The sequence below is a fragment of the Triticum aestivum genome, chromosome 5D, assembly GCF_018294505.1.
Source record: "Triticum aestivum cultivar Chinese Spring chromosome 5D, IWGSC CS RefSeq v2.1, whole genome shotgun sequence".
In the NCBI taxonomy this organism is placed as follows: Eukaryota; Viridiplantae; Streptophyta; class Magnoliopsida; order Poales; family Poaceae; genus Triticum; species Triticum aestivum.
The window spans coordinates 245,775,311-245,791,222 of record NC_057808.1 but is presented as its reverse complement, the minus strand read 5'-3'; positions in this window follow the sequence as shown (position 1 = coordinate 245,791,222).

The window sequence follows — 15,912 nt, the reverse complement described above, 5'->3', positions numbered from 1 at the left end:
TTGCCGCGCGCCTATCGCCTGATTTGGCGCGACGGGCAGCGCTGGCTCCAGCAGCCGCGCTAAAATGCAGCGCGCGCGCAGCTCTACCAGCGCGCAAAAATGAAGCGCGCGTGACACTCGCACAAACAACTTTATGCATTTCAAACACAAGCAAAAAGATCAAACACAAACAAAATAAATAGTTCAATTTCGCTATTACAACTCAAACAAATAGTTTATCGTTCAATACAACAAATAGTCAACAATACAACAAATAGTTCAACAATACGATATCAAACGCACAAATCATGATGCTTTGTCACCCATTCCAAGCCCACCACTCCTCAATGAGATCCTTCTGAAGATCATCATGCGCCGCGGGACGTCGGATGGCATGATAGGAGTCAACAAAAGGGCCACCCTTTCAGCCCTCCGTCGCACTCGCACGGGATGTCTCAAGAGCTCATACTGAGAGTAGTCTACATCTTGGCCACGCTCATTCTCGATGATCATGTTGTGCATGATCACACTGTTGGGGAACGCAGTAATTTCAAAAAAAATCCTACGCACACTCAAGATCATGGTGATGCATAGCAACGAGAGGGGAGAGTGTAGTCCACGTACCCTCGTAGACCGTAAGCGGAAGTGTTATGACAACGCGGTTGATGTAGTCGTACGTCTTCACGATCCGACCGATCCTAGTACCGAAAGTACGGCACCTCCGCGATCTGCACACGTTCGGCTCGGTGACGTCCCACGAACTCTCGATCCAGCTGAGTGTCGAGGGAGAGCTTCGTCAGCACGACAGCGTGATGACGGTGATGATGAAGCTACCGGCACAGGGCTTAGCCTAGGCACTGCAACAATATGACCAAGGTGAATTATGGTGGAGGGGGGCACCGCACACGGCTAAGAGATCAATGATCAACTTGTGTGTTCTAGGGTGCCCCCTGCCCCCGTATATAAAGGAGCAAGGGGGGAGGCCGGTCGGCCCTTGGGGCGCGCCAGGAGAGGAGGAGTCCTCCTCCTAGTAGGAGTAGGACACCCCTTTCCTAGTCCTACTAGGAGGAGGAAGGGGGAAGGAAGGAGAGGGAGAGGAGGAGGGAAAGAGGGGGCGCCGCCCCCTCCTTGTCCAATTCGGACTCCACAAGGGGGGGGGGCGGACAGCCCTAAGGCCCCCTCCTCTCTCTCACAAGGCCCATGTTGGCCCATTAGTTCCCCTGGGGGTTCCGATAACCCCCCGGCACTTCGATAATTATCCGGTGACCCCCGGAACTCATCTGGTGTCCGAATATAGTCATCCAATATATCAATCTTTATGTCTCGACCATTTCGAGACTCCTCGTCATGTCTGTGATCACATCCGGGACTCCGAACTATCTACGGTACATCAAAACACATAAACTCATAATACCGATCGTCACCGAACGTTAAGCGTGCGGAACCTACGGGTTCGAGAACTATGTAGACATGACCGAGACACGTCTCCGGTCAATAACCAATAGCGGAACTTGGATGTTCATATTGGCTCCCACATATTCTACAAAGATCTTTATCGGTCAAACCGCATAACAACATACGTTGTTCCCTTTGTCATCGGTATGTTACTTGCCCGAGATTCGATCGTCGGTATCTCAATACCTAGTTCAATCTCGTTACCGGCAAGTCTCTTTACTCGTTCCGTAATGCATCATCCTGCAACTAACTCATTAGTCACATTGCTTGCAAGGCTTATAGTGATGTGCATTATCGAGAGGGCCCAGAGATACCTCTCCGACAATCGGAGTGACAAATCCTAATCTCGATCTATGTCAACTCAACAATTACCATCGGAGACACCTGTAGAGCACCTTTATAATCACCCAGTTACGTTGTGACGTTTGGTAGCACACTAAGTGTTCCTCCGGTATTCAGGAGTTGCATAATCTCATAGTCATAGGAATATGTATAAGTCATGAAGAAAGCAATAGCAACATACTAAACGATCAAGTGCTATGCTAACGGAACGGGTCAAGTCAATCACATCATTCTCTAATGATGTGATGCCATTAATCAAATGACAACTCATGTCTATGGCTAGGAAACTTAACCATCTTTGATTCAACGAGCTAGTCAAGTAGATGCATACTAGTGACACTCTATTTGTCTATGTATTCACACATGTACTAAGTTTCCGGTTAATACAATTCTAGCATGAATAATAAACATTTATCATGATATAAGGAAATATGAATAACAACTTTATTATTGCCTCTAGGGCATATTTCCTTCAGTCTCCCACTTGCACTAGAGTCAATAATCTAGATTACACAGTAATGAATCTAACACCCATGGAGTCTTGGTGCTGATCATGCTTTGCTCATGAGAGAGGCTTAGTCAACGGGTCTGCAACATTCAGATCCATATGTATCTTGTAAATCTCTATGTCTCCCTCCTTGACTTGATCGCAGATGGAATTGAAGCGTCTCTTGATGTGCTTGGTTCTCTTGTGAAATCTGGATTCCTTTGCCAAGGCAATTGCACCAGTATTGTCACAAAAGATTTTCATTGGACCCGATGCACTAGGTATGACACCTAGATCGGATATGAACTCCTTCATCCAGACTCCTTCATTTGCCGCTTCCGAAGCAGCTATGTGCTCCACTTCACACGTAGATCCCGCCATAGCGCTTTGCTTAGAACTGCACTAACTGACAGCTCCACCATTCAATATAAATACATATCCGGTTTGCGACTTAGAGTCATCCGGATCAGTGTCAAAGCTTGCATCGACGTAACCATTTATGACGAGCTCTTTGTCACCTCCAGAAACGAGAAACATATCCTTAGTCCTTTTCAGGTATTTCAGGATGTTCTTGACCGCTGTCCAGTGATCCACTCCTGGATTACTTTGGTACCTCCCTGCTAAACTAATAGCAAGGCACACATCAAGTCTGGTACACAACATTGCATACATGATAGAGCCAATGGCTGAAGCATAGGGAAAAACTTTCATTTTCTCTGTATCTTCTGCAGTGGTCGGGCATTGAGTTTGACTCAACTTCACACCTTGTAACACAGGCAAGAACCCTTTCTTTGCTTGATCCATTTTGAACTTCTTCAAAACTTTATCAAGGTATGTGCTTTGTGAAAGTCCAATTAAGCGTCTCGATCTATCTTTATAGATCTTGATGCCCAATATATAAGCAGCTTCACCGAGGTCTTTCATTGAAAAACTCTTGTTCAAGTATCCTTTTATGCTATCCAGAAATTCTATCATTTCCAATCAACAATATGTCATCCACATATAATATTAGAAATGCTACAGAGCTCCCACTAGCTTTCTTGTAAATACAGGCTTCTCCAAAAGTCTGTATAAAACCATATGCTTTGATCACACTATCAAAACGTTTATTCCTACTCTGAGATGCTTGCACCAGTCCATAAATGGATCGCTAGAGCTTGCACACTTTGTTAGCATCCTTTGGATCAATAAAACCTTCGGGTTGCATAATATACAACTCTTGTTCCAGAAATCCATTCAGGAATGCAGTCTTTACATCCATTTGCCAAATTCCGTAATCATAAAATGCAGCAATTGCTAACATGATTCGGACGGACTTAAGCATCGCTACAGGTGAGAAGGTCTCAACGTAGTCAACTCCTTGAACTTGTTGAAAACCTTTCGCGACAAGTCGCGCTTTGTAGACAGTAACATTACCGTCAGTGTCAATCTTCTTCTTGAAGATCCATTTATTCTCGATGGCTTGCCGATCATCGGGCAAGTCAACCAAAGTCCACACTTTGTTCTCATACATGGATCCCATCTCAGATTTCATGGCCTCAAGCCATTTCACGGAATCTGGGCTCATCATCACTTCCTCATAGTTCGTAGGTTCGTCATGGTCAAGTAACATGACCTCCAGAACAGGATTACCGTACCACTCTGGTGCGGATCTTACTCTGGTTGACCTACGAGGTTCGGTAGTAACTTGATCTGAAGTTACATGATTATCATCATTAGCTTCCTCACTAATTGGTGTAGGAGTCACAGGAACAGATTTCTGTGATGAACTACTTTCCAATAAGGGAGCAGGTACAGTTACCTCATCAAGTTCTAGTTCCTCCCACTCACTTCTTTCGAGAGAAACTCCTTCTCTAGAAAGGATCCATTCTTAGCAACGAATGTCTTGCCTTCGGATCTGTGATAGAAGGTGTACCCAACAGTCTCCTTTGATTATCCTATGAAGACACATTTCTCCGATTTGGGTTCGAGCTTATCAGGTTGAAGATTTTTCACATAAGCATCGCACCCCAAATTTTATGAAATGACAACTTGGGTTTCTTGCCAAACCACAGTTCATAAGGCGTCCTCTCAACGGATTTAGATGGTGCCCTATTTAACGTGAATGATGCCATCTCTAAAGCATAACCCCAAAACGATAGCGGTAAATCAGTAAGAGACATCATAGATCGCACCATATCTAGTAAAGTACGATTACGCCATTCGGACACACCATTACGCTTTGGTGTTCCGGGTGGCGTGAGTTGTGAAACTATTCTGCATTGTTTCAAATAAAGACCAAACTCGTAACTCAAATATTCTCCTCCATGATCATATCGTAGAAACTTTAATTTCTTGTTACGATGATTTTCCACTTCACTATGAAATTCTTTGAACTTTTCAAATGTTTCAGACTTATGCTTCATCAAGTAGATATACCCATATCTTCTCAAATCATCTGTGAAGGTGAGAAAATAACGATACCCGCCGCGAGCCTCAACATTCATCAGACCACATATATCAGTATGTATGATTTCCAACAAATTTGTTGCTTGCTCCATTGTTCCGGAGAACGGCGTTTTAGTCATCTTGCCCATGAGGCATGGTTCGCAAGTACCAATTGATTCATAATCAAGTGATTCCAGAAGTCCATCAGAATGGAGTTTCTTCATGCGCTTTACACCAATATGACCTAAACGGCAGTGCCACAAATATGTTGCACTATCATTATCAACTCTGCATCTTTTGGCTTCAATATTATGAATATGTGTGTTACTACTATCGAGATTCAACAAAAATAGAACACTCTTTAAGGGTGCATGACCATAAAAGATGTTACTTATATAAATAGAACAATCATTATTCTCTGATTTAAATGAATAACAGTCTCGCATCAAACAAGATTCAGATATAATGTTCATGCTTAATGCTGGCACCAAATAATAATTATTCAGGTCTAAAACTAATCCCGAAGGTAGATGTAGAGGTAGCGTGCCGACTGCGTCACATCGACTTTGGAACCATTTCCCACGCGCATCTTCACCTCGTCCTTAGCCAATCTTCGCTTAATCCGTAGTCCCTGTTTCGAGTTGCAAATATTAGCAACATAACCAGTATCAAATACCCAGGCACTACTGCGAGCATTAGTAAGGTATCACATATACCTTTGTTCACCTTGCCATCCTTCTTATCCGCCAAATACTTGGGGCAGTTCCGCTTTCAGTGACCAGTTCCTTTGCAGTAGAAGCACTCAGTCTCAGGCTTAGGTCCAGACTTGGGCTTCTTCACTTGAGCAGCAACGTGCTCGCCGTTCTTCTTGAAGTTCCCCTTCTTCCCTTTACCCTTTTTCTTGAAACTGATGGTCTTGTTGACCATCAACACTTGATGCTCCTTCTTGATTTCTACCTCCGCAGCCTTTAGCATTGCGAAGAGCTCGGGAATTGTCTTATCCATCCCTTGCACGTTATAGTTCATCACGAAGATCTTGTAGCTTGGTGGCAGTGATTGAAGAATTCTGTCAATCACACTATCATCAGGAAGATTAACTCCCAGTTGAATCAAGTGATTGTTATACCCCAGACATTTTGAGTATATGCTCACTGACAGAACTATTCTCCTCCATCTTGCAGCTGTAGAACTTATTGGAGACTTCATATCTCTCAAACCAGGCATTTACTTGAAATATTAACTTCAACTCCTAGAACATCTCATATCACTACTGGAATCAGCAGATTTGCCGTCTGCCGACTCTTTGCCGTCCGCTAGCGGATGGCAAAGAAAGGCTTTGCCATCAGCCACCGGAAAACGGACAGCAAAGAGGCAGCGAACGGCAACGGAAGGCTTTGCCATCAACATATCTTTGCCGTCTGCTAGCTGACGGCAAAGAGGATGGGTGGTGGGCTTACGAGGATGACCTAACGACCATTTTCTTTGCCGTCTGCTGGCGGACGGAAAAAGTTCTTTGCCGTCAGCCAGCGGCCGGCAAAGAAAATGGCCGTTAGGTCGTCCGTTTCCCCCCGGCCCCACCCCACTAGGTACGATCTTTGTCGTCCGCTCGCGGACGGCAAAGAGCCGTGCCCTACTAACTAGCAGAAAAGGGGCCCCGCCTGTGCCCGTGCCCCCCCTCTCTGGTCTGTCCGTCCCCTGCCTGAGCCGCCGCCACCCCTCACCCCTGCCGCCGCCAACCCCGTCGTCGGCTGCACCGCGCCACCCCCGTCGCCGGCCACCCCGCACCGCCTCGCCCCGGCCCTCTGCCTGAGCCGCCGCCGCCCCGCGCCACCCCCGTCGCGGGCCGCCGCCGCCCGCGCCGCCCCGCCCAGCCCCGGCCCGCGCCGGCCCGCCCCGGCCCCGTGTCTGAGCCGCCGCCGCCGGCGCCGCCCCGCCCCGCCCAGCCAAGCCGCCGCCGCCGGCCGCGCCGCCCAGCCCGCCCGACCGCGCCGTCCCCGTCCTGAGTCGCCGGCCGCCCCACACCGCCCCGCCCCCGTCCTGAGCCGCCGCCGCCCGGCCGCACCACACCGCCGCCGCCCTGCCCCTCATCGTGGTGAGTTTTTTTTCCTGTTTTTTAGATTTAGTTTATGTTTGTTTAGTTTAGGTTAATTAGGTTAGTTTAGTTTAGGTTAGTTTAGGTTATTTAGGTTAGTTTAGGTTAATTTAGTTTATTATAGGTTACATTTAGTTTATAGTTTTGTTTAGGTTTTTTTCCTGTTTTTAAGAATAATCAAGAAAGATGAAAGAAAAAGAAAAAGAAAAAGAAGATGAGGAAGAAGAAGAAGAAGAAGAAAGAACAATAAGTAGTTGAAGAAGAAGATGATGAAAAAAAGAAGTAGAAGTTGAAGATGAAAAAAAGAAGTAGGAAAAGGGGGCGCCCGGGGACGAGCGGGTTAATTAGGGGTTCCTCGGTGTCGATGGAACCCTAAATAGCAAGTATCGTCGGTGCCGAACACTACATCCATGTCCCACAAGTGACGCCGACGTCCGGCATCCCAAAGCAACTGTTCTCGCGTCGATGGCGGTCGAACACCATCGCGAATTTGTCTGGCAGCCTCTGCGATGACGATTAAAAGGCAAGTGTTGAAACTTGTGATACGTATCTGTCGTATCTACTTTTCCAAACACTTTTGCCCTTGTTTTGGACTCTAACTTGCATGATTTGAATGGAACTAACCCGGACTGACGCTGTTTTCAGTAGAATTGCCATGGTGTTATTTATGTGCAGGAACAAAAGTTCTCGGAATGACCTGAAACTTCACGGAGATTATTTTTGGAAATAATAAAAAATACTCGCAAAAGAATCAAGGCCAGGGGCCCACACCCTTTCCACGAGGGTGGGGGCGCACCTGCCCCCCTGGGCGCGCGCCCCTGCCTCGTGGGCCCCCTGGAGCTCCACCGACCTCAACTCCAACTCTATATATTCGTGTTTGGGGAGAAAAAATCAGAGAGAAAGATTCATCGTGTTTTACGATACGAAGCCGCCGCCAAGCCCTAATCTCTCTCGGGAGGGCTGATCTGGAGTCCGTTCGGGGCTCCGGAGAGGGGAATCCGTCGCCATCGTCATCATCAACCATCCTCCATCACCAATTTCATGATGCTCACCGCCGTGCATGAGTAAGTCCATCGTAGGCTTGCTGGAAGGTGATGGGTTGGATGAGATTTATCATATAATCGAGTTAGTTTTGTTAGGGTTTGATCCCTAGTATCCACTATGTTATGAGATTGATGTTGCTATGACTTTGCTATGCTTAATGCTTGTCACTAGGGCCCGAGTGCCATGATTTCAGATCTGAACCTATTATGTTTTCATGAATATATGTGAGTTCTTGATCCTATCTTGCAAGTCTATAGTCACCTACTATGTGTTATGATCCGGCAACCCCAAAGTGACAATAATCGGGACCACTCCCGGTGATGACCATAGTTTGAGGAGTTCATGTATTCACTATGTGTTAATGCTTTGGTCCGGTACTCTATTAAAAGGAGGCCTTAATATCCCTTAGTTTCCCATAGGACCCCGCTGCCACGGGAGGGTAGGACAAAAGATGTCATGCAAGTTCTTTTCCATAAGCATGTATGACTATATTCGGAATACATGCCTACATTACATTGATGAATTGGAGCTAGTTCTGTGTCACCCTATGTTATGATTGTTACATGATGAACCGCATCCGGCATAATTCTCCATCACCGATCCAATGCCTACGAGCTTTTCACATATTGTTCTTCGCTTATTTACTTTTCCATTGCTACTATTACAATCACTACAAAACCCAAAAATATTACTTTTGCTACCGTTACCGTTACTTCCATATTACTTTGCTACTAAATACTTTGCTGCAGATACTAAGTTATCCAGGTGTGGTTGAATTGACAACTCAACTACTAATACTTGAGAATATTCTTTGGCTCCCCTTGTGTCGAATCAATAAATTTGGGTTGAATACTCTACCCTCGAAAACTGTTGCGATCCCCTATACTTGTGGGTTATCAAGACTATTTTCTGGCGCCGTTGCCGGGGAGCATAGCTCTACTCTTTGAGTCACTTGGGATTTATATCTGCTGGTCACTAGGAAGAACTTGAAAGACGAGAAAAGAAAATTTTATCCCTCAACTACGAGGGGAGGTAAAGAACTGCCATCTAGCTCTGCACTTGATTCACCTTCTGTTTTGAGTAAGCTTGCGACACCTAAACCTGCTTCTGCTATTAATTCTGATATGTCGCATGTTATTGATGATGCCACTTCTACTATGTATGATACTTATGATGAAACTACTTCTATGCTTGATACTACTGTGCCACTTGGTGAATTTCTTGATGAACAATTTGCTAGGGCTAGAGAGAATGAAATTATTGAAACTGATAATATTGATGAAAGTGATGTTGAAGATTCTCCCCCTAGATATGAATTGCCTGTTGTGCCTGAGGGCTATGTTATGGATGAAGAAACTGCTAGAGACTTTCTTGCTTGCAATCATAGAAGTGATCTTAAGAAATTATTAGCTAAGCTGAAACAAAAAACTTTGAATGCTAGAATGAAATATGATCCTGCTTATGCTACTTCACCTATCTTTGTTACTGATAAGGATTATGAATTCTCTATTGATCCTGATATAATTACTTTGGTTGAATCTGATCCTTTTTATGGCTATGAATATGAAACTTTTGTGGCACATCTTACTAAATTAAATGATATAGCCACCCTGTTCACTAATGATGAGAAAACTCGCTACTACTATATCCTTAAAATATTTCCGTTCTCATTAAAGGGTGATGCTAAGATATGGTTTAATTCTCTCGATCCTGGTTGTGTGCGTAGTCCCCAGGATATGATTTATTACTTCTCTGCTAAATATTTCCCCGCTCGTAAGAAACAAGTTGCTTTAAGGGAAATATATAATTTTGTGCAAATTGAAGAAGAGAGTCTCCCACAAGCTTGGGGGAGGCTTCTCCAATTACTTAATGCTTTGCCTGATCATCCTCTTAAGAAAAATGAAATACTTGATATCTTTTATAATGGACTAACCGATGCTTCCAGAGACCACCTGGATAGTTGTGCTGGTTCTGTTTTCAGGGAAAGAACACTAGATGAAGCTAAAATTCTATTGAATAATATGTTGACAAATGAAAATAATTGGACACTTCCTGAACCAACTCCCAAGCTAACTCCGAAGAAGAGGGGTGTTCTATTTCTTAGCCCTGAAGATATGCAAGAGGCAAAGAAATCTATGAAAGAAAAGGGTATTAAAGCTAAAGATGTTAAGAATTTACCTCCTATTGAAGAAATACATGGTCTTAATTTACCGCTTGTTGAAGAAATAGTCTTAATCCATCACCTATTGAAGAAACACATGGTCTTGGTAACCCGACACTGGTAGTAAAGGTAAATTCTCTCTATAGATTTGATGAAGGTGATATTCCTCGTTATAAGTCTGCTAGCCAATGCTTAGATGAGTTTGATAATTTTATTGTCAAACAAGAAAACTTCAATGCTTATGTTGGTAGACAATTGAAACACAATTCTTATATGCTTGAACACTTGAGTGATTATATGTCTAGAGTTAAAGGTGAACTTAAACTTATTAGTAAACATGCTTCTATGGTTACCACTCAAGTAGAACAAGTACTTAAAGCTCAGAATGATTTGCTCAATGAATTAAATAGTAAGAAAAATGATAACGCTGTTAGAGTTATGACTAGAGGGGGTAAATTGACTCAGGAACCTTTGTACCCTGAGGGCCACCCTAAGAGAATTGAGCAAGATTCTCAGAGAAATAATGTAGATGCACCTAGTCCTTCTAAAAAGAAGAAAAGGAAAAATGATAGGACTTTGCATGCTTCTAGTGAACCTGTTATAGACACACCTGAGAATCCAAATGATATTTCTATTTCTGATGCTGAAACACAATCTGGTAATGAACATGAACCTAGTGATAATGCTAATGATGATGTTCATGTTGATGCTCAACCTAGTAATAACAATGATGTAAAGATTGAACCTGCTGTTGATCTTGATAACCCACAATCAAAGAATCAACGTTATGATAAGAGAGACTTTGTTGCTAGGAAGCATGGTAAAGAAAGAGAACCATGGGTTCAGAAACCCATGCCCTTTCCTCCCAAACCATCCAAGAAAAAGGATGATGAGGATTTTGAGCGCTTTGCTGAAATGATTAGACCTATCTTTTTGCGTATGCGTTTAACTGATATGCTCAAAATGAATCCTTATGCTAAGTATATGAAAGATATTGTTACAAATAAAAGAAAGATACCGGAAGCTGAAATTTCCACCATGCTTGCTAATTATACTTTTAAGGGTGGAATACCAAAGAAGTTAGGAGATCCTGGAGTACCTACTATACCTAGCTCCATTAAAATAAACTATGTTAAAACTGCTTTATGTGATCTTGGAGCCGGTGTTAGTGTTATGCCTCTCTCTTTATATCGTAGACTTGATTTGAATAAGTTGACACCTACTGAAATATCTTTGCAAATGGCTGATAAATCAACTGCTATACCTGTCGGTGTTTGCGAGGATGTGCCTGTTGTGGTTGCAAACGTTACTATTTTAACGGACTTTGTTATTCTTGATATTCCCGAGGACGATAATATATCTATTATTCTTGGAAGACCCTTTTTGAATACTGCAGGGGCTGTTATTGATTGCAACAAAGGCAATGTCACTTTTCATGTTAATGGCAATGAGCATACGGTACACTTTCCGGGGAAACAACCTCAAGTCCACAGTATCAATTCTATTGGAAAAATTCCATTGATTATTTTTGGAGGTTTTGAATTTCCTCTTCCTACCGTCAAAAAGAGATATGATATTCTTATTATTGGGGATGTGCACATCCCCATTGAGGTAACATAGTGTTATTCGAAATTTCTCTGGTTTCATGTTATTCGAAATGAGTTTGTTAACAAGACCTGATCAACCTTGTTAGTGGATTCCTTTTGATGAGCATGAAATGGATGAAGTTAGAAAGCACAACCTTCTGTACCCTCCTTTTACTTTCTGTTATTTAGTTGAAATAAAGTAAAATTAGTATTTTCTGTCTGTTTTCTGCATTATCCGTGCAATAAAAAATTACCCCGAAAATGAAAGTTCTCCAAATTCCCTGCCAATTTAATATGATTTTTTCTGGAATATTTGAGAATATCTGGCACTGAGAACACAGCAGGGGGAGCTGGCACCTGGCCACGAGGGTCCAGGGCTCACCCACCCCCCTGGGCGCCCCCCCTGCCTCATGGGCCCACGGTGGCTCCCCTCCACTTATTCCTGCACCCACACACTCCTTCTTCCTCCCAAAAAATCACCAACCAGCTCAAGCACGAGTTCTAGCTCATTTTGATCTCCTTGCTCAAGGCACCTCTCACAAAACTGCTTTGAGGGATTGTTCCTTGGTATGTGACTCCTCCATTGGTCCAATTAGTTTTTGTTCTAGTGTTTTATTCGTTGCAAATTTGTGCTGCCTAGGTGACCATGTTCTTGAGCTTGCATGTCATATTTATATGGTTCCAAGTAGTTCTAATGCATGATATATTCTCTAGGCACTTATGGGAGTAGTTGCTATCAATTTTGTTGAGCTTGGTTCACTTTTATTTTGAAGTTACTAAAAATTTCAGAAATTTTCAGAAAATGATGAAGAGATTTTTGAGGGGCTCATCGAGCCGAAGCTCGAAGGAAAAGCAAAGTGAAGAAGAAGAGAGGCCCAAATATAATCTGCCTCGCACCACGGAGGTTCGGCCGTGTGAATGGCCTTGCGATGATTTCTTGAGAGCAGCCGGGATTTATGATGATTTTTATGAGTTGGCTGAGAATGCAGGCCTCACCGACTTCCTCCGCGACCAACGCGAACAGTATCTCTTACTCACCAATACCTTTGTGCAAAATTTTCATTTCCATTCTAGGAGGTCACCACCTACGGTGGATTTTCATTTATATGATGAGTATAAGGAGATGACCCTTCGTGAATTCTGTGAGGTTTGCAAGTTACCTTTTCCGGGTTTCATAGAGGAACCACATCGTAACGATGTGGAGGGGTTTATTGATACAATTGTTGTAGGGGAAACGAGGAAGGTTTTCGACGCACGAATCACTAGCATACATTTTCCTGTTCTACGTTACTTTGCTATATTTGCTAGTAGGTGCTTAATTGGTCGCGGAAACTATGGAAACCTGAGTGTCCCTGATATTATCATTTTGTGCCATGCCTTGTTTCGTGATGACACATTTAGTATGGGCGCTATTGTTGCAAAGCGGTTAAATCTTAACCGTACTAAAGGCCCCATCTTGGGAGGCATCTTCGCCTCGCACCTCGCTGCATACTATAACATACCTATTAGGCACTATGAGAAAGAAGAAAAATTGCTGCCTACTATTCTTCTAGACTATAAGAGTATGGTAGCGCATGATTTTATTGTTAAGAATAGGGAAAGGGCGCTTAAATACAAACTGTTATTTGATAAGAATCACCCTGAGACTATTACCTTGCCTGCTCCTTCCTTGTTTGATTTATCTGCAGGCCAGTATCTCATTCCGCTGGCGGCCATCCACGCCTACCGGAATCCTACAGAGCCAGAGCCAGAGCCGGAACCACAATTTGATCCTCCACGACAGTCTAATTACCAGTGGGATCCAGAGGTGATTGCCAACCAGTGGCAATCCGAGGCTTCTTCTCAGTACGACCCCAACTATAACTTTGGATATCCGCCAAGCCAGCCTTGGCAGTAGACCAACTTAGGCCAAAAGCCTAAGCTTGGGGGAGTATGTATTTCTCGCCGACATTACATTTATGTTTACACACTCATTGCTAGATGTCGGCGCTCATACTTTTTCACTGTAATATCCATGCTAGTTTATTTTGTTTTTCTTGCTTTCTTCTTGTGTGTTTGTAAAACCTTAAGAAAACAAAAAGATCAGTTGTAGCTTTTAGCTAGTTTACTTTCCATGCTGTAGTAGTAGTAATTAAAAAAGAAAACCCAAAAAGATTTTCTGTTCTTCTTTTGCTTGTTGGGAGCTTTCCCGTGTAAATAGTTTTATTTCTTTTCTTTTCTTTGGGGGTCGATAGGAGAAGACCATAATAAAATTGTTGAAGTGGCTCTTATATGCATTATTGTTGATTTAACCAAGAGCCCATATTGCCTTGTCTTCTCCTGTTTATTGAATGCTCGCAGATTCTAGCTTAGTCCAATGCACGTGCACTATTATTATTTTTTCACATCGTTCGGTCGTGCAAGTGAGAGGCAATTATGACGATATATGATGGACTGATTGAGATGAGAGAAGCTGGTATGAATTCGACCTCTCTTGTTTTTGTAAATATGATTAGTTCATCGTTCCTGATTCAGCCTATTATGAATAAACATGTTTGCAATGACAATTAGAGATTATAGTTGCTTATGCCATGCTTAATTAGCTAGGAGTTTATAATGGTTTACCTTGCGTGCCAACATGCTATTAAAATGGTTGTGATGTGGTATAGTACGGTGGTATCCTCCTTTGAATGATTCAAGTGACTGGACTTGGCACATGTTCACACATGTAGTTGAAACAAAATCAACATAGCCTCCACGATATTTATGTTCATGGTGGATTATATCCTACTTATGCTTGCACTCAATGTTTATTAATTTTAATGCATGTTCATGACTGTTGTCGCTCTCTAGTTGGTCGCTTCCCAGTCTTTTGCTAGCCTTCACTTCTACTAAGCGGGAATACTGTTTGTGCATCCAATCCCTTAAACCCCAAAGTTATTCCATATGAGTCCACCATACCTTCCTATATATGCGGTATCTACCTGTCGTTCCAAGTAAATTTGTATGTGCCAAACTCTAAACCTTCAAATGAAATTCTGTTTTGCATGCTCGAATAGCTCATGTATCAACTAGGGTTGTCTGTATCTTCCATGCTAGGCGGGTTATTCTCAAGAGGAGTGGACTCCGCTCCTCACTCACGAGAAAATGGCTGGTCATCGGGATGCCCAGTCCCATGCTTTATGCAAATAAAATCAAAATAATTGCAAACCCGAAGTGATTTATCAAAATTCTTCTTTCTCGATGGTGATCGGTCATGGTATCCATAACGTTGCATCTTTTTCGGCCAAATCCTTATGTTAAGTCATGGACTGGTTTCTTCAGCCCTTTTTCTATGTGTTGGTGTTCTATATGACCGACATAAGACTCGACTTGTTAGATATTATGGAGGTTTAGTGAGCACCATGCCGAATTTCACTACCATTTTCTTCTTTTTCACTTTAGCCAATATGAGTTTACCCGGCACTAGCAGCTTTATCGGGGTTTTGAGATGAAAAAAATCAGTCAAACAACAATGGCACTGGGACTCTTGTTAGTTGGAGGCACTCGTTGTTTCGAGCAAGCCATGGATTGATGCTTGTTGGTGGAGGGGGAGTATAAACTTTACCATTCTGTTTGGGAACCGCCTATAATGTGTGTAGCATGGAAGATATCGCCATCTCTTGGTTGTTATGTTGACAATGAAAGTATGCCGCTCAAAATATTATTTTTCTCTGCTTTAAAATCGAGCTCTGGCACCTCTACAAATCCCTGCTTCCCTCTGCGAAGGGCCTATCTATTTAATTTTATGTTGAGTCATCACCCTCTTATTAAAAAGCACCAGCTGGAGAGCACCTCTGTCATTTGCGTCCATTACTATTAATTTATATTGGGTATGACTATGACTGGATCTCTTTTACCATGAATTACAATGTTTAGTCAGTCCTTGATCTTCAAAGGTGCTCTGCATATATGTTTTGCGGTCTCAGAAAGGGCTAGCGAGATACCATCTTGTTATATCATATTATGATTGTTTTGAGAAAGTGTTGTCATCCGAGATTTATTATTATTGCTCGCTAGTTGATTATGCCATTGACATGAGTAAACATGAGACCTAAATGTTATTGTGAATATGGTTAGTCATAATCTTTGCTGAAAACTTGAATGCTGGCTTTACATATTTACAACAACAAGAGCAAACAGAGTTTGTAAAAGTTTTTCTTTATCACTTTCAGTTTATCCACTGAATTGCTTGAGGACAAGCAAAGGTTTAAGCTTGGGGGAGTTGATACGTCTCCGTCGTATGTACTTTTCCAAACACTTTTGCCCTTGTTTTGGACTCTAACTTGCATGATTTGAATGGAACTAACCCGGACTGACG